Source organism: Thermobia domestica, chromosome 3 (genome assembly GCF_964235325.1).
Source record: "Thermobia domestica chromosome 3, izTheDome1.hap1.1, whole genome shotgun sequence".
NCBI classification, from domain to species: Eukaryota; Metazoa; Arthropoda; class Insecta; order Zygentoma; family Lepismatidae; genus Thermobia; species Thermobia domestica.
This window is the reverse complement of record NC_137456.1, coordinates 6,991,974-7,012,655: the sequence shown is the minus strand read 5'-3', so window position 1 is coordinate 7,012,655 and position 20,682 is coordinate 6,991,974. Positions and strand designations below refer to the sequence as shown.

At 35.7% G+C, this 20,682-nt stretch overlaps 1 protein-coding gene across 7 annotated transcripts in view; it reads right to left on the bottom strand.

Annotated features, from left to right (window-relative positions):
• Nmdar2 (glutamate ionotropic receptor NMDA type subunit 2) overlaps positions 1-20,682 on the bottom strand; it is an 850,349-nt gene that overhangs the window by 519,030 nt on the left and 310,637 nt on the right. The window contains exon 1 of one of the 7 annotated variants that reach the window (XM_081753991.1): positions 8,581-8,593. The exons of the other annotated variants lie outside the window; for them this stretch is intronic. The gene's annotated coding sequence lies outside the window, so the exon portion shown is untranslated. Of the gene's footprint in view, positions 1-8,580; positions 8,594-20,682 lie in introns of those variants that run through there. 7 annotated transcript variants of the gene reach the window in all.

Genomic DNA, 20,682 nt, shown 5'->3' with positions numbered 1-20,682 from the left:
ATATATTCTGGAGTAAATAACAGGGCGAATAAAATAGGATCTATAATCAAATACTTACTGGCTATTACATTCTCGCATTCTCAACACAATTTCTTTCATCGGAAAACATATTCATGGATTTTCTTTCTAAACATTTGTTGTTAAATACAAAGAAAATGAAAACAAACCGGAAAATATAAAATAAAAGACTTTTTACAAAAATCCAGACCGTTTCCACTTGAATAAGCACGAATTGTGTTGTGTTTTTGCTTTTTTCTAAATTCTATTATTTACCAAGAGATGGCACTCACTAGATGATTGACGTAATAACATTGCTTTCACGTGACGTAAAAAGGAATTTTCTTTTTTATTTATCTCCTTCTCAGCTGCTGCAATTTCTTTTGTCAAAATACCGAAGATGAGAAGATTCACATTTGAATTGTTTATTTTTTCTTTATTTTATTCTGGAAAATGTTTCGCGGAAAATTAAATTTTAAAAGCTGAGAAAAAATAAACAATTTCCTGAGTGCTGAAAGGATAAAAGACTAAAATACAAAGAGTATTATCTATTCATCGCCAGTGACAAGGAACTTAATATTTTTCGAGATTTAGGTTTTATCTTCCAAACTGTCTACATTGATAATGACTTATTCATGAGAAACAAATTGTTAGGATTCATAAACCATAATGAGACGCATATTTTCATTAGTTTTTATGCATACGGTAGGGTAAGTATGGGTGAATCCGGACAGTTATGATGTTTCTTTCTCTTACTATTACCTCGCTAAACAAAAATATCCAATACTTCTTCATATTATTTAATGATATGTTGGTATGCATGTATATACAACTGAAATAGATTTCCTGGAATGGCAAATTAAGAAATAAAAAATAATTTTCTTAAAGTTGACAAAATCTTTGGTTTGCAAATTTTGAAGGGTGAATCCGGACGGTAGGTTGGAGATTCCAGACACTGAACTTTGAAGGAAGACATACGTATATACATGATAGGTATATTTTAGCTCTCTATCTTGCTACACTAACATTCTAACATGATAAGTACAGAACATAAATACAAATACATGATAAATATATACAAATTACTAACATAGTAATTTCTATACTAATTACTGTTGAAACTGTAAACTAAATGCACAGTTCTGTAACTACAGTGTGTAATCATTAAACATGTTAATCACATTTGTTTCCATTAGAACTACATTGTAGAATACTACTACAGTTTTTTTTTTTTTTTTTTTTTTTTTTTGCTAGTAACAACTAGATTATTAGTAAAATGTGTATACACTGAGGCTAGCGTTAATGACGTCTGTCAGTTTCGTGAAGCAACTAGTCATAATTCAGGCATATCGTCCACAGATAAAATACAGTTCTTTATCACCTCCCACACATCTTTCATGAAACCAGGTGTTACACACAGTACAGGACACCCAGGAACCACATTTGCTTGATGATGGTGCATAATAATTCTTACCGCAAATCCACAGTTGTTTGCATCCATACCTTCGATTGTGTTTGAGGAGACAGTTCGAAACAAACTGCAATTCGTGACATTTAATCTTTTAGCAATATTTGGCCTTTGGGATGTGAGTTTGGAAGAAGCAACAGCAGGAAAAGATATAAACTGTTTAACTGAGGACTCTGAACGTGATTGAGATGTGTTTGAGGATGAGTTTGATGACACAGAAAAGGAATTGTTTCCATCTACTGGCGGAACATGTTCATTCGACAAAAGAAATTCATGTTCCCGAACTTGTTGCGGATCAAATGGGAATATACCAGTTGATGTAGCCATTCAGTAGTGTAGAATTTTTGAGCACCTTGTGATTAGCATTTTGTAATTTAGTTGTGTTGTTAGATCTTAAGAGTCCATTTATGGCAAAAATGAATAGACGCTAGATATAAGCAATAGACCTCACGTACTATTTCACACTCATAAACGCGAAAAGCAAGAAAGGAGAGAGTGTTCTGAATCCTCTTAGTTCATTAATCACATTGTCTGGATTCAGATTAGTATTTAAACGCGTAATTAGTATTTACAGGAGTATCCCTATACCTCAACTTTCTTTTCACAGTTCGTTTCTCCGATAACGGACTACGGTAGAACATAGATATTTAGAATGAGCGCATACTAGTTCCTTTGTAATTCCTTAAACCGCTTGGGATCGGTCCTGTAGTTTCTAAGGCATAGCGTTTCGAAACGTGAATTTTCGGCGGTTCATAACTCTGAAAGGAGAGGTTTTTCGTTCCATGTTTATTAGAACTTTTTTCTTTTATTTCATATAAAGAATCACCTCCCAAAGTTTGTCGGTGGAGTTACTTATCACCCTGTATATATATATATATATATATATATATATATATATATATATAAATTTTGTATGATTAAACGACATTCATTTTCTGTATGACCCTCTTATAAAAGTTTTGATAAACCAAACTCAAGCTATTGCATCCCATTGAAATATCTTGAATATTTAATATTTTTTCTATTTATTAAAGTGTGTGGTAAAGATTACAGTCACGATTAAAGGGTCAGTAGCACCACTCTCCAACTCCGAAATCCGCCCTTGTCCAACCAATACGTCAAGTCTATATAGTCTATATGCTGACAGTTCATCTGGTACGGTTCTGATGGACAACCCCTTGCATTTCATATGACATCCGTTATCAGTACTTAACTCGTCACAGTTCTGACAACACACGACCAGATTGAGAGCCGCCACTATCAAATGAGTGAGTCCATCCTCCCTTCCTATGTGTGTGTTAGTGTGTGCACAATTATTCAATATTCAGTGATTGGACACTCGTTATATAAGCTGTGACGATAGGCCCATATTATAGACAGAGAAGCCAGTACTGGTGATGACGTATATGGTTTTCAACAAGGCGTGAATATATGCTGTTCTTCCCTCCACACCAAAACACACACACATATTATGTATACATATGAGTCGCAATGGTCGAGGTCTCTTAAGCCGACACTGACAATGACACACAGGAAGCAGGAGATTAAATAATCGTGGTGCAATTCATATATCCTTGCATCGGGTGATCTAACACGTAGCAGACCAAGTACTTGAAAAAAATTTCTGCTCCTCTTTTTTTAACTGGTGACACACGTCCAAGTTCACTCCACGTTATGCAGTTAGAACAAATTATGCACCATAGATCGTACAAGAAGTAGAGCACATTTTTTTTTTTTTTAAATATTTTCTTCTTATATGTACACTCATGTCCAAGATTATTGTCGCATGTCTACAAATATGTTGTTGTAGGAATATAATTTGATAACGAATTCCCCCGGTATTTCTTGTAATGTTAGCATGTGTATAATCGGCAAAGACATGTATGTGGCAAATTTCGTGTCAAAAGAGCAGTAAATAAGAACAATAAAACGAAAATATTTTTTTTGTCCGTTTAGCAACATGTTATTTTACTCATTATAATTTTCGTATTTATAATTTTTTCCCTATGAAATTTACTGCAAATATACATTTGCCGATTATACGGTACACATAGTATCAGTATTAAAAGTACCCTGCAAAATCATTATCAAATTATATTCTTAGAAGAAGACAGTTACAGATATGCGACAATCATTTTGGACATGAGTGTACATTGGCACACAGTGGCTCAGTGACAAAGAGTTTACCTGTGTTACGTGGAGTCCCTGATTCGATACCCGGTCAGGTAAGTTTGTGGTGGACAACATCGTGTCCGTGGGTTTACTCCGGGTATTCCCATCTCCTTCCACATTCTCAGTCCACCAAATTTTCCATTATTATTCACTTGCCTTAATCATCCGTTTCCCTTAGCTTAGAGGGCATATTCGAGGGACGTTAAACTGAATGATTATTTTTTGTTTTTTCTCCTTGTATGAATAAGATATTAGAAATATTTTTTGAAAGACTTGCTCAAAAACAACTTTGATGAATGTATTCATATGCCACCGAGTAAATGGAGACGGGTAGCACGCTGGTACAGTGATAGAGCGCTTATCTCTGCTGCTTGGGATTCCTGATTCGATTTCCAGTCAAAAGTAACTTTGCGATGAACAACATTATGTCCATTCTCTCGGGTTAATTCCGTCTCCTCCCACATTCACATTCCACGAATTTTTCCATAAACATTCACTTGCTTTAATCATCATCTCCCTTAGCCTAACGGGAATAATCGTGGGACGTTAAACCGAAAGATTTTTGTATCCATCGGATAAATATTTCAGTAACATTCACATTTTATGATTTTATTGAAGAAATCGGGACAAAAAAAAATTAGTGTGGTAGCCAAAAGATATATAATAAATTCTCTTACAAATAAAGTGATAGAATAATTATACACAAAATAAACTAATGAATAAAAGTCATATCGTGAATCATGACAGTTTGCGGATAAGAAAGTAATTTACACATATGAACATCGCTGCGTTTTAGTTAATCACATGTGTTTATAATAAAAAGGGAATATAAGATGAATTCTTAAAACTAATAATTTTTATGAGGAAAAATCTTACACATACACTGAAAAAAAAATGTAGGTGACGTAGTTAAAAAGATAGGTTACATGCGTAATTCCTGTAGTTTTTGGACTTAACGTACAGTAGACGTATAACTGGAAACGCATGTTTTATAATACTTTCTGTATAAGTGTTCCATCTATACGTACTTTCTGTATGAAACAATGTAGGCGGTCAGGATCTCACATACAAATGAACGTATATAACATATAGCTGACAAATGCAACATAAGTATATGCATGTAATATACGGAAAACTGTTAGATGTCAGACATCCTGCAACGGCATGATCTAGCATCTAAGGGCAGTGCGTATGTATCATACGGATAACATATGCTCCGTACTGATTTCTATAGTAAGCAAGAGGATATCGTATATTTGTACAATATACCTCTGTCCGGACAACGGATTTTTCTCTGTGTACGCACTTATCCATCGTGTCCGTGGAATTTCTCGGGAATTTCAAGTTTCCTTCCACATTCTGCACCAATTCTTTCATATTCAATCACTGTAACATTGAAAAAATCATCATTTGGACGCGGTATACTACACAAATATACGCGAACCATATGTTTACTACGGAAATCTGCATGGAGAATATGTTATCAATATAGTACATACGTACAGGCTTTCTTTCGCTTAGATGTTACAAAATACTGCTGCAGGATGACTAACATCTAACAGTCTTCCGTATATTACATACGCCAGCTATATGATATATACGTCCATCTGTATGTGAGGTCCTGGCCGCGTATATATTGTTCTTTCTTTCATACGGAAAGTACGTATACATGGAACATATAGGGAAAGTAAAACACGTTTTCAGTTATATGTTTGCCGCACGATCTTACATATAGCAGTGTGTTGAGTCCAAAAACTACAGGATTTACGTAGGGAACTTACGTTTTTACGTACGCAACATATTTTCTTTTTGTGTGTGTACTGATCATATGCCTACTTTAAGTTAAAGGGTTCTAAATATTATGGTCCTTTTTCGAGTATTGCTCATAAATAGGTATGTTCTGTTACATACACTTATATATTGGTTAATTGAAGTTAATGATTGTCCAAGTGTTAATTTATTAGAGCACTGAAATTTGTGTTGGAGACTTAATGGCAAATGAATAATTAGATAATTGCAGGCAGGCAACAGACATATTACCTCGTTATGAAGAGAACAATCGTTTTGAATGGTCAGTCAATTGAAATATAGGTCCAAGCTGTGTTTAGTACAATATTCATGCTACATATGTCGTGTTAATGTTTCAACAGTATTGTTCGCCATTTCAGTTCCTATTGATTTCGCAGTTTATGGCTCAAGATGTGTTCAATATGGGCTACAATGCAAACTCCAAACACTAATATTGTTTTTTTAAACATCAATTCAGAGGCCTAATCACTGCGAAATTAAAATATCGCTAATTCTAAATTAATTATGTAATATCTTCAAATAGATATAAGATAAGCGAAATGTGGAACAAGCGAAATGTGGAACAAGCGAAATGTGGACTTTGTAGTGTATTCACACAGGGGCGTATATTGTTGTCTTACTTTTATGTCATCATCATCATTTTAAATGTATGAAAATGAATGCCTACATGTATACAACAGTCTTTACACATCGGACGTTACGAGGGGAAGGGGTCTGGTCTCTATGGACAATCCCCTCCATAGCTCTCTTTCCTCCATTTCTACTTCACGGTGTCGTCTACAGGCTGTCTATAGTTTGTGATTGATTTCTTGTCCATGTATTACTACTGCACCATTCCCCCTGACGCCTCGCTTCTCCGTTTTCCTCAACTATATGATTATTTTTACTTGCGCTTACTAGACCCCTCCTATGTCTTTATATGCTAAGCTTCTTCCCTCACTTGTCAGAGTATTGTCGAATTTATTGTCACATTGTAGTATATGTTGTGCTTCCACGCATATTTTCCTAGAACCCGCTCCATATTTCGTCTCATTATCCACAGCAGCGATCGAAATCCATTGTCAGCTGTATCGTTGCAAAAATGTCAATGCTGACCCTGTGCGCCTTGCTTTGTGCTCTAGGTCAGTTGCTTCAACACAAAACTTCATCAAGAGGCACTTCATGACCTTGGTGTGCAATAAGGAGCGGAAAATCTGCAGTAACTTCTTGCTCATGCCGTTAGGCCCATGGACCTGGCACAGCTAACGATGGATTTCGATTGGTGTTATACCCTGGGCATTCAAAAACTATCACTGCTCGCACTTCACACGCAGCGGGAGCTGGAATAGGAATGTCCATCTTCAACCACTGCCACGACGCTACTGAGAGCACTAGGGAAGTTCCGCTAGTGCATGTGCCATGCTAGGACCTTACTCTCTCACGTACATGTAGTCGCTTCGCGCAACATACCGTTTCGTAGCTATGGGACGCGTGGGAAACTTACTTTCGGAATGCGCCTCGTATATATATGGGGTTTTCTAAGAGTGGCGCCCATATAAGCAAAGAGCTATGCTTCAGGTCAAAATAAAGCGAAAATCCTGTATAATGACATACCCTCCAGAGCCTCCTTCATCCCCTATAGGGAATCAAAATTTAACTATGAGGCAACGTTGCAGATTAACTTGGAGCCATTAGCATTGTTCTACAAATCCATCAAGCAGTTGCATCAATTGTTATACTAGTAGATGGTGCTAGTGTCAATTTTAACTTCCATCTGGAAGGGATTGATGTAGCTATCTGATAAATTGCTAGACTTCAGTGGCACATAATACAGAACCGGTTGTTTAAAAAAAAATAGAATAGAATCACTGCTTTTATCCTTGACCTCATGTTTGTTTTGATAGATTGTAAGATAAAAAATATCTTCCGTACTGAGTTTGCAAAGTTCCACACGTATTAAGTTATAACTCTATGGTGATGAAGTTTCGTGTTTGTTTTTCTGTATAGAAATAAAGAGCTGATATGGTTAATAAAACTAACTAACTAACTCTATGACTTATGGAACCCGAAGGTTCAATGCCGCGTTCACAAAAGCTCTCCACTGACTAATATAATTAGCTAACTGCATCCAGTTTCTACTTTATATTCCTATCTCTGCGAGATCCATCTTAACATTGTCTTCCCATCTGCGCCTGGGTCTTCTTAATGGTCGTTTTCCGATTGGTCTTCCAGTCAAGACTTTGAAAGCGTTTCTACTGTCTTCCATTCTAGCTACATGACCTGCCCACCTAAGCCTCCTAGACTTGACGACCCTAACAATGTTGGGTAAACCGTATACATTATGTAGTTCCTCGTTATGAAGTTTCCTTCATTCCCCATTTCCGTTCCTCTTGGGTCCGAATATTCGTCTCAGGATCTTGTTCTCAAATACTTTCAGTCTATGCTCTTCCCGCAGAGTAAGCGACCATGTTTCGCAACCATATAGAACAAAAGGCATGCGTATCATTTTATATATTTTAAGCTTCAAATTCCTCGACAGAATTCGCAACGACAAGAGATTTTGAACCGAATAGTAACACGAATTCCCTGCTTTTAGTCGATATTTGATTTCTTCGAGAATATGATTTTCGTCTCTTAATATTGCTCCTAAATATTTGAAACTATTCACTTTATCAAAAGTATTATTTAATTTTTTAAGGCATCCACAATTTGCCGTATTACGGTCCCGACGCACTTCCACGTATTTAGTTTTCTCTGCATTTACTTCTAAACTCATCTCCCACCAAGCAGCAACGTCATCCCTGAAATCGTGACGGGCTAAATGGCCATAGATGCCGAAAACCCAGAAATCTAAATCCTAAATCCTAAATCGATCCGCAATCTGAGGATGTACCATGCCGTGGATACAAGAACCCACGTTACACTGTTAATAACATTGATTCCACGATTATTGATTTGGTTAATAACATTACTAATTTTAAGATAAACTTTTTATTATGTTATTGTTTTGTTGAAATAAAGAAATCTTCCAAAAGATACATTTTAAAGTACCCAGTATTGTTCCTTGTGAAACATTTTAATTTTTAACTTAATTTTAATGCGACATAGAGGTAAGCCACATCGACAAACACACACAGAGTCACGACACAACTTACCTCTTGGAGAAGGATTGGGTTCTAGAATTTCAGCCCATTTATTAAATCAAAGTGATTGAATACATTCAGTCGTTTGTTTAAAAGAGTCACAGTATCAGTGATGCTTTTTCCATATTTACGTTTTCTAAACCCATATCTACTGTACATTAAACAAACATTTAAAACGAACGGTTACATACTACAGAAGACCTACCCTACGCTTAAAATTAGTGTCAGAAGATATCCTTTTTCTGTTGGCCTCCATTTCGTGACCACCTAATTCAAACTTCCAATCTACGAACTCTATATGGTTACGGTACAGTCTTTGGTGCGGGAGAACGGAGATCGATTCCCAGTAAGAGCTCATATGATTCGGATAACACGCCAAGCCCTAGATATAGGTCTCACATAGTCTGAAATGGATGCCAAACTCTTAACATCCACGTCAATCTAACGTCAAATGTGATAAACAAATAACAATAGACGTAACGAAATCAAGAATTGTAACAATGCATTGTAACGTAAGAAAGAAATTTCAATGAAGCTACAGACGTGAGAGACCTGAATTCGATTCCCGGTGGGAGATCATGTGGTTCGGATCTTACGTTAAGCTGTAGGTCCACATCCCATGTACCGTCCCTGCTGAATGGGATAATGTACTCGAATATACTAATACGGGATCGATTCTAATGCGCACCACAATTTTCGGTAACAAAGAGTTACACGAAAGGTTAATGTAAATACGGTATATATACAGGGTTTTCATAAAGTATGGACGGATTTAATTCGCTTATAATTTACATTAAAATGCTCATATTGAAATCAAATAAAGTGCAAACGGTAGCGGAAGGATTAAATTTTTACCTGTAATCTGCACCAGCTCAGTTCATTCACCGCCACACCTCCAACTGGGCGCCATTTACGAATCGACTTCTGTGGGCTGTTGATGATGCTTTCCCTTACCCTGCTCACTGTTGCAGGCGATGTTGGCGGCCTCCCACTTCGAGGACGGTCCAGGACGCTTCCTGTCTCCAAGAACTTAGCATGCTACTTTCGGATTGCACTCTCAGTCGGTGCCGGCTTTTTGAACTCTTTGGTGAACTTTCGACACACCAGAATTGGTGGTTTTAGCTCTGCGTACTACAGAACACATTGCGCTTTCTCTTTCACCGACACCATCTTTGATACGGTAAAAAAATAGTCTTCTCAGAGGAGTTTTTCATTTATTTATTTCTTTAAAAGACACACACATCAATACAGCTTACAACTTACTTTTAACAGTCAACATTGAAACAACAATGAAAACAACAATGGATGGAATTTGGTAAGAAACTGACCCTTGCCCTCCCTCTCCCTCTCTCAACGTGTTCAGAGTTGCCGCTTATCTAACAGTGTTTCCAACTAAAAATTTAATCCTTCCGCTACCGTTTGCACTTTATTTGATTTCATTATAAGCATTTTTATGAAAATTATAAGCAAATTATATCCGTCCAGACTTTATGAAAACCCTGTATATATATATATATATATATATATATATATATATATATAGATAGATAGATAGATAGATAGATAGATAGATAGATATAGATATAGATAGATAGATAGATAGATAGATAGATAGATAGATAGATAGATAGATAGATAGATAGATAGATAGATAGATAGAGATAGAGATAGAGATAGAGATAGAGAGAGAGAGAGAGAGAGATAAACAAATAAATAAAGAGTTGTGCGCACTTAGCACAGGATACCTGGATTTGGTTCCTGGCTCAGTTCACCACCATTCCCTGTTTGATTTTTTTATTGATATAGATTCTAATCCGTAATAATCTAATGCATAATAATAGATACTGATAAACTAAATTAAAGATTACTTACTGTGGTTGGGTGGCGTTTCAATCATCATTTTGGCGATAAAATTTGTAAGCTGAAAGTTGTATTTCTGGTAACAAAGCTTTTCAACCGCTACGAACTTCTAAGCGACTTTTGTTTGGGCTTGAGAAATGGAGGTGCTATATGCTCGTATATAGAATGAGTTGTAAGGTACAACAAGTCCCACATTTAATTTGAGTTTATCTGTTCCGCTCAAAGACGATCGCTCATCATGGGTTGAAGAGTCAGATGTTCCATAACAGGTGATGACCGTTAAGATAACGGCGAACAAAATGAGCATAAAACGCATTGAAATAAAATCTCCACGCTTATCAGAAATCAGTTCTTCAATTACTTTCGATCTCTAATTTATCCGATGTTATTTTTCTTTCTCGAATTTCGAGATCAGAAGATGATGTGTTATGCTAACAAAAGTTGTTAAAAATGTAACACAAGTTAAGTTGTAGGTAACTAGAAGCACAGAGGGGTATCGACAGTGAAGAGTATAGTTTATATACTTGAATTAAGCAGAAGACCCTTGGCAAAGATACAAATCATCCTACAAAAGGCAGCAAATTCAGTTGTTTTTTCATGCTCGCAGCGGCTTCCGAACAAGGCAAGAAGGAAGTGCCAAACCATGGCCAATAAATCTTATTCATTACTTCACATAAATTACACACACAGACACATAGACACACACACGTAAAAAAGTGTGTTTATTCAATGGGTTTACAAGGAATCCCATTGCAAAATAATGGTTTACTCATTAATTCTCATATAATTGGTAATAGTGACAAGGTAAACGTAACAATTTATGCAGAAACTTTCTACCTTCCCGTTTTATTTAAGATTGTGAATTTAGAATTTCATGAGTCATCTTATCCTTTCCAACGACCAATTGAAGAAGCGACTATCGCAGTAATTCATCTGAATTCAAGAAATCAATAATACCAGAATGTAATTACTTAAAAAGATACAGTAGGCTTTCAACTATCCGGCCTGTGTAATATTCGACTAAATTTCCAAAAAGAATAAATGGAGGAAAACAAACATTCTGCAATCAAATATGGAATAAATTTCTTAATGATTCACTCGAATTGGGACACCTGCACAAAAGCGATTTAGCCAATGAAAAAAGAAAAGAGTCAAAAACTCTTAAAACCTATCAAGAACTAAAAACTGTATGCTTTGACTCTTTTTGGGGTTGCAGAGTTTCTTTTGGGCTAAGGAGTTATCGCACGCGCCTTTGGTGTGAGAGACCCGGATTCTCTTCTCGGCGGGAGCTCATGTGGTTAGAATTCCACGTTAATCAGTAGGTTCCGTCTCATACAGCCTCGCTACTGAAAGGGACGTTACTTTCTAAACCAACTCAACTCTTTTAGGGTTACATTTCATGTTTGAGTATTTGTTTGTAATGAATGATAAAATAAGTTAAATAATTTATTAATAACAGGTTTAAAGCACGTAAGTCATATAGGATCTAGTTACATTTCTTAGCTCATTACTTACTGAGTGCAACTATAGTTGCGTTCTACCGTATATATATATAAAATTGCCTTATTATTGTTTATTTTTTACATTCTTGCTGATGTTTACGTTAATTTAGACTCTGATTTTTCTATCGAAAGTCACGGTTGCGTAATACGTTTTCTGTATTAAGAATATTTGAAATTAATAATCAGCAATCTGTTCCTGACTATTCGGTATATTCAAGATGCTTGTGGTCTTTCGCACAAATTTACTTTTAAATTTAATTGCAGGTTTCAAACGTGTTGGTATTTCAAAGATAAAATATCAATAAATATTCTAGTGATATTATTTTGACTAGTCACTACGTCATGTATCTGTTTTGGTTGCGTAAATGTTGGATGCATCTATAGTTGCACCCAGGAACTGGCAACAACGCTGGAAGCATACTGCGCAATTACGTTAGGCATTTGTTGATTGCAGACTATGTTCAGTGTAGAGAGCAGTAAATTTTGTGATCAATATGTCGACGAACTATAAACATCTAACTGCTTAGGAAATACTTAGTTTACTTGAATCTGGAGAGATTTTATCTGATATAGAAGATGATGAATTGACAATCGGTGTTTCTTCACCAGTTGAGAGTGGTAATATTTTTTTTCAAATCAGGATTCCGATTGTAGTGACGGCGAAGCTGTTGGCAACTTGAATAGATTGCCAACGCATGTATTGTTGTCCGAATGTAACGTAACATCACTGTTACCATCAAATGTTCGAAACAACAGTGAAAGTGATAATGCTGTTCCATCTTGTAGTAAAAACCAAGAAGTGAGCCCAGAAGGTTTGAGAAAAAATTGAAAACGAAAACGAAAAGAAGAAACAGTTTGGAAGAAAACTAAACCAAACTTTTTCATCCCCGAATTTGTTTGCAACGAAAATTTGGAATCGGGAATGAAAGAAGAAATAAAGACAACACTTGACACCTTCATGTTCTTCTTCACAACTGAATTTATTGATTTGATGATCAAACAAACTGAATTTTACGCGCAGTAAAAGGAAAACTACAAATTTCGGGTAACAAGAGATGAAATGCTTACGATGGTTGGCATTATTTTATTGTCAGGATATCACAAGCTTCCTCACCAACGCATGTATCGGTCGCACGACGTTGACTGTGATGTGAAGGCAGTATCGTCTGCTATGAGAAGAAATGACGTTGATAGTTTATTATGCAACGGTATTGTATATCTGACATCTGTGAATTACTTTCATTTTTACTTGTAGCTATTTTGGACAACGGCGCTTAAAAGTGCACAATATGTTATGAAGAAGAAGAAGAAAAAGATGTAGAAAAATATGTTGAGATAGATTGATGTTCATGTAATGGTAGTGGCTATAACTAGAGATGATTGTTTGTTTCGTGTTGCTATGACAACAAAAAGATTATTATTCAGGGAATTTCGAGAATAAAAGTAGTTATTCTATATATTTGACGAGCGTAATTTCCAAGGTATGCAATTGGTAGTTTTGCAATTAAGTGTATAAATTAAAGTACCGAATCGTGTTGACTTACTCGAACTGTGGGCAATATATGTAACAAAAAGGAATCTAAAATAACGTTAGTTACAATTACGATATTTGCATTTTGCTGATAACTCGCAAATAACAGAAGATCGTCTTTACAAAGTTCGTCCAATTTTTGAACATCTAAATGCGAATTTCAAGAAAGTAAATCCATCGGAAAATCTCAGTAATGGTAAGCAGTTTATTAGTGGCAAACCCACACGATTTGGATTCAAATTATGGTGTGCTTGTGAAGAGAAGGGATATATATATGTACCACGTTGAACCTTACATAGGAAAAGATACAAATCTCAAGGATACTGGATTGGGACAAGGAAGGGACGTGATTGTGGGCTGTGTGATCATTTATCCGTCACTACTGGGAAGAAACTTTACTTTGACAACCTTTTCACATCTATTGATCTTGTTCGAGAACTCCAAATGAAGGGGCTAGGAGGAACTGGCGATTTGCAAGAATTGTATTCTTGCTTTCGTTGACCTTCCTTCAGAAGAGGATATCAAGAAACGAGATCGAGGATCATTTGTGTGGAGATCGGATGGAGAATTACTCTCGTAAACAAAAGACCGTAGTTCAAGTGAGCGTGACAATACCTGTAGCCGAGTACAATGCAAAAATGGTTGATTGTGACCTATCAGACCAATTTCAACAGATATATAAACCAATAATTAGAAGCAAGAAATGGTGGTGGCCTTTTTTTCTCCTGGGCACTTAAGATTTGTGTTGTAAGTGGGTGACTCCTGTACAGAAGACTTGAATACAGCATTGATCAATTGTAATTCAAAAGAGAATGCACACTACAATTGCTTTCGCATGGAACCCCACCGAAACACAAAGGTGTTCGTGCGAGTATTCCTACCGGAGGGGGTTACGCTATTTGACTAGATGGGAAATACCACTGGATTATCGCTGGTAAATCAAACTACAAAGTTTGCCAGATCTGTTCAGGGCGAACAAAATACTTGTGTGAAAAGTGCAAATGTTCTTTGCATACAGAATGTTTCAAAACGTTTCATGGACATTGAGTAGTATCTCTTGAGTGTGAGATGTTGGAGAACTATTGAGTACAAATTATTGATTGGACAAGTTAATATTAAAAGATTTTTTTTATATATAAAAAAGATATGCTGCACTTACTCTTCATTTTATCATAATGTAACACAGAACAGTTTTATAAGAATGTAGAGTTTTTTAGTGTCTAATACATTATAACTAGCAGGAAAAGTTCATGCAACTTTATTTGTAGTAATAAATTATATCCGATATTTATTCCGCCCGAGTGCAATTATAGTTGCGCGCAAAGAATTATGGGTAGGTGTTGAAATTTTACGACGCTACATTTTTTCTGTCAAACCAGAGGTTGAAAGGAAAAATCCTGTGTTTGTTTCACAGATACCTCGCACAGTGAATTATGGGCATTAATGGGTACGAGTTGTGTATATCCCATGGGACCTACACGTGCCTAATTTGTTTTGTTACTTCCTTAGAAGGCCATTGTAGCAATCTTAGTGAGACTTTTTTTTTTTACTAGAGGAGATCGATAGACCTCTTCGAAGGATTTTAAGGTAACGGTCTAATAATATAGATAACGGTCTAGTATATCATTTTCTTTTATTATTTTCTAATTTCGAATTTATTAGAGCGGGTCCATAGAAAAAACACAAAATTCACCCCGTCGCGTCGTTAAACGTTTATTGTCCGTTTTATTATAAAATTTTGTTTATTATAAAATTTTTGTATGTAATGTACATAGTTTTATATTTGCTCCAATCAAGTTCGGTATTATAGTAATTTTATTCTTAGATCCCCTTTTTATGTAGTTAATTCTTTAAAGGTACAGTACAGTTGATACTAAATATTGACAAAATACTGACCTGTACTAACGTACGAGGTAATAAAATATGAATAAGACAGAGTTTTGGCATTAAAAAACATGTTTTCAACGATATTGGTAGGGCTAGAAATAAGTAATTATATAACTCCAGACTTCCTTTGTTATTCGGTCTGCATATTCGCTATATTAGGCCAGATAGTCGGGAGTCCACTGCATTACTGAGTAAATTCCATCCTAGTTTTAGAGAGTAGCAAAGCAGAAGGAACGTTCCACGTGATGTCATTGACATTAACACTGATAGTATGATTTAACAGTGAAAAACGAACGGAAAATAAATAAACTTTAATAATAATAATAATAATAATAATAATAATAATAATAATAATAATAATAATAATAATAATAATAATAATAATAACTCTATGGCTTATGGAACCCGGAGGTTCAATGCCGCGTTCACAAAAGCTCTCCTTAGCCAATTGAATCCAGTTTCTACTTTGTATTCCTATCTCTGCGAGATCCATCTTAATATTCTCCTCCCATCTGTACCTAGGTCTTCCTAATGGTCGTTTTCCGATTGGTCTTCCAGTTAAGAGTTTGAAAGCGTTTCTATTTTCTTTCACCCTAGCCACATGACCTGCCTAGCTAAGCTTTCTAGATACTTGATGACCCTAACAATGTTTGGTAAACCATATAAATTATGTAGTTCCTCGTTATGAAGTTTCCGCCATTCCCCATTCCCGTTTCTCTTGGGTCCGAATATTCGTCTCAAGATCTTGTTCTCAAATACTTTCAGTCTATGTTATTTTCTCAGAGTAAGCGACCATGTTTCGCAACCATATAGAACAACAGGCATGACTATTTTTATATATTTTAAGCTTCAAATTCCTCGGCAGAATTCGCGACGACAAGGGATTTTGAACTGAATAATAACATGAATTCCTTGCTTTTAGTCGACATTTAATTTTTTCATGAATATGATTTTCGTTTGTAAATATTGATCCTAGATATTTGAAAGTATTCACTTTATCAAAAGAATTAAACTATTTAATAATAATAATAATAATAATAATAATAATAATAATAATAATAATAATAATAATAATAATAATAATAATAATAATAATAGTTATTCCAAAGCGAATAAGTCATGCACTCCAAGGTCTGCTGCACAGTTCAATTATACTAAAAGCTGAACAAAAAGAAAAATGAACAATAAATTGAACTGATAATGTGTGAGATATGTTCAGGTAATCGAGCACCTGCCATTCCAGTTGGTTTACTAGCCTCAAAGCCGGCAAGACTACCTTTCTATTAGATGCCATCATGATAGAAGCAGAATATCAAGTGAGACAACTGTATGTTTACCTCAGTTAACTGAGTAAATTATCATTTTAAATACGGTCCCGTTGATTAGTTCAAATAACTGTATGAAATCCTACCACTAAACTGCGCAGTTCGCGTAGTTTATTGTTGTTCAGTAAGAACGTCACACATTAAACTACATAGTAAAACCGAAAGTTTAATAATAAACTAACAGTCATTTTTACTTTCTTTTTTTCTACCTACTTGGAAACCAAGTACATTATTCAAAGTTTTCGATACACTTTTATTTGAGCTGGGGGAAATCTGAAAAACTTACTTGCGCCGCACTTCTCGCCTTGTTAGTTGAAATTTAGGTTACAAGTCCTTATACCGATACGTTGGTCCTATACAGATCATAAGTTATAAACGTAGAAATAGATTTATAAATAACAACACCAAGTAATTTGTCACATTTATCTTTTACTTATTCTTCGAGTAGAGACAACTGTCCCACTTTGTTATATTAACAGGTGCGTAAGTGAGGTAACAACTCTCTATCTTTACACTGAGAGGAAGGGGCACCATTTGCTACCGACTATGCTGCTATGACGTATTTTACGTACTTCCATTTTAATAACTTCTAAGATCAAGACTAAGTTTTCTGCTGTTATTCCATACCTTCTAACTCAAAGTAACGGAATCGGTATATAAAGGGGCCGAGATCAATTGTCAGCCCTTGTCTTCTCTTGTTCAAATGATGTTCAGTTGTAGTTTTGGCCACATTAACTCCCGTATTGCTGTGGTTACGGAAGATCATGGATGTGGAAACTTACCTTAAAACTATTCATAGGTAAGGCTTCGATATTTCTTGACAAAGAAAATAGACAACATATGAACATTTATGTTATATTCATCATCATGGTCTTATGTCTTGCTGAAATTTCATAATTAATTATTAGGTGAACCGTTACCAAACGAGAGGGACAAAGAATAGATTATTTCTATTCATTGCGTATCGATGACTAATAAAATTTTGACATTTTAACATTTCGCATGAACGATATTAACATGCGTTTTGCAAAGAAATCGATAGATTTAGAGTTTTAAACAACTCCTGGAGGAACAGAAAATGTAAATCCTTTTGAACAACTCTTGAAGGAACAGATAAAGTAAATCCCTTTGAACAACATCTGGAGGAACAGATAATGTAAATCCTTTCGAACAACACTTAGAGAAACATATAATGTAAATACTTTCGAACAACTTCTGGAGAAACAGATAATGTAACTCCCTTTGAATAACTCCTGGAGGAACAGAAAATGTAAATACTTTTGAAGAACTTCTGATAAACTGATAATGTAAATCTCTTTGAACAACTGGAGGAACAGACAATGTAAATCCTATCGAACAACTCTTTGAGGTACAGATAATGTAAATCCTTTTGAAGAACTCCTGAAGGAACAGCCAGTGTAAATCCTTTCGAACAATTCTTGGAGAAACAGATAATGTAAATACTTTCGAACAACTTCTCGCGAAGCGAGATAACGTAACTCCTTTGGTAGAACTCCTGGAGGAATAGAAAATGTAAATACTTTTGCAGAGCTCCTGATGAACAGATAATGTAAATCCTTTGAAAAAACTCTTGGAGGAACAGATAACATAAATCGTTTCAAATAACATACATTCTTTCGAACAACTCCTGGATGAACAAATAATGTAAATTCTTTTGAAAATTTCTTGGAGGAACAGTTAATATAAATTTTAGTACTATCCCAACGATACTGGAATGTCTGAGAGCCATGCCTATGCGATACATTGAACTGTATCAAATGAAAACCTACCTTTATCTATCTATCTATCTATCTGTCTATCTATCTATCTATCTATCTATCTATCTATCTATATATATATATATATATATATATATATATATATATATATATATATATATATATATATATACAGGCTGCCCTATTAATGCGTATAATGCGTACAAAAAATTTAAGAGTAGATAGCTGATGTCAAACCAAGAAAATAAGTCCTCTTCAACTTTGGCCAAAAGTCCATAGTTTCGGAGATATAGAGTGCCGAAAGTGTGGGAAAATGAACTTTAGAGATCTATATCTTCACTATCCTAAACGATAGAGCAAAGACGGTATGGTCAAGTCAAAGACATCGAATGTGCTCTATCCAAAAATGCTTATGCCGCAATCGTGAAACTCGTGTGCAAGGGATTCCTCTAAGGAAGTGGGGAATCCTCGTAAATTCTCTTAAGAAAGAGAGGTCTACATTAGCGTGGTTCAAAGACTATAAAAACAGCAAACAGTAATTCTTTGTCGGCAATGGGATATCTTCAACGAATTCAATATGGCACGGGAATTTTGTAATTACCTATGTGGGGTTGCATAACTGCAACATCAGTAACAGGTAAAAACATATGCCTTAGTTACCATAAATCAGAGAAGCGGGCCATTTGAGGTGAATAACAGCAGCACAGTGTGTGTATACCTGCAATAGGAATTGGCGTGGGAACATGAATGAAAAGAGGGTGCAGTAACCAAAAACATAGGGAATATGAGAAACTACTAAAAAGAACATGCACATGAACACCGTAGTAAATGCAAAAATGAAAAGAAATGTGTATCCAGTGTGGCAAAATAAACGAAGTAAATAGGGATACACTATAGCTGCATTGTACTCACCATAAACAGGTTCTATTTGCCAAATTGCTGTCCAATATCCGCCTTAGTCGTTCCTGTGTATTCGTAGTATGTTCTCAATATGTCCTCCACCAATTCGCTCGCAAGCATGGGCACGACGCAGCAATGACTGACGAACATTATCGAGTACTTCGGTTGTATCCCGAATCGACTGGAAAGTAGCCTGGATACGTTGTTTCATATCGTCTATATCGTGAATTTCCCTTGCATAAACTACCTCCTAAACATGTCCTCAGAAATAAAAATCCAATGGATTTAAATCGGGAGAACGAGCAGGCGTTTTCCTGCAGGATAAAAATCCCAGACATACCACCAACTAAATTTTGAGATATGCTCTGCCTTTATGATTGGTACAAAGTAGGCAAACGATAAGACTTGGCAGCCGTGAACACGGAATCCTTTGGAGCGATGTCGAAAGTGTTAAGAATCGTCAGCAGCATGGTTTCTCTTACTCGGGAAAACGCATGTTGCAATGTTTTCTTTCACGCATATAAGTGAAGAAAGCGTGAAATATAACGTGACAAAATATATCGCATCACAGGTTATGCCGAACATACACACACACACACAAAAAAAAAAACATTGATCTGTCGGTTTCTAACACTTCCGACTTCCCTCCAAAGCACTGGATGTTGATTGTCGTCGAGGTTTACTTCCTACCTACTTTGAACCTTCCTTGAAGTTAAGGTATATGTGAAAACTCTATTGAGAGAATATTTAAGAATTATTCCCTGCACAGAAAACCCTCAACACCCATTGAAATTTGATGTAATATGCATTTTTGCATTGTGTATGCGTGACTTTCTTTACGTTGATAAGGAACACCATCAACAGTTGTGGAATTCGAAATAGGGCCTGTTGAAATTTCGCTTTTTCGCAATTTTGGACAGCCCTAGCTAGGAAACTAAGCACTTTTCGCCATAGATCATATGAACGTTTTCTCTTATTTTAACGTGAGAAATCGCCTTTTACAGTTTGCTGGTATAGTTCATATATATATATTCAGGGCAGATCTAGAAGATAAGAACTGTAGGTCTACGCCCCCTGACCCACGGCTAGATTCTCCTCTGTATATTGATTACTAGGATGGAGAACAAAATATTTTTTATTAATAGAGGGGGAGAAAGATATTTTATTTAGAAAAATATATGCTGTGTGCAGAAATTTAAGCCCACGAATATCACGGTGACCTAGGTCAACATTATTTTGGTGGACAAAATCGGTCACACAGTGAATAACAGTACTTTGATATCAAACAGTTTGCTTGTCAAGAAGAGTTTCGAATAGGAAATGATGAATGTCGAGAGACACTACGTCTGAGACTACCCGGGATGCATTTA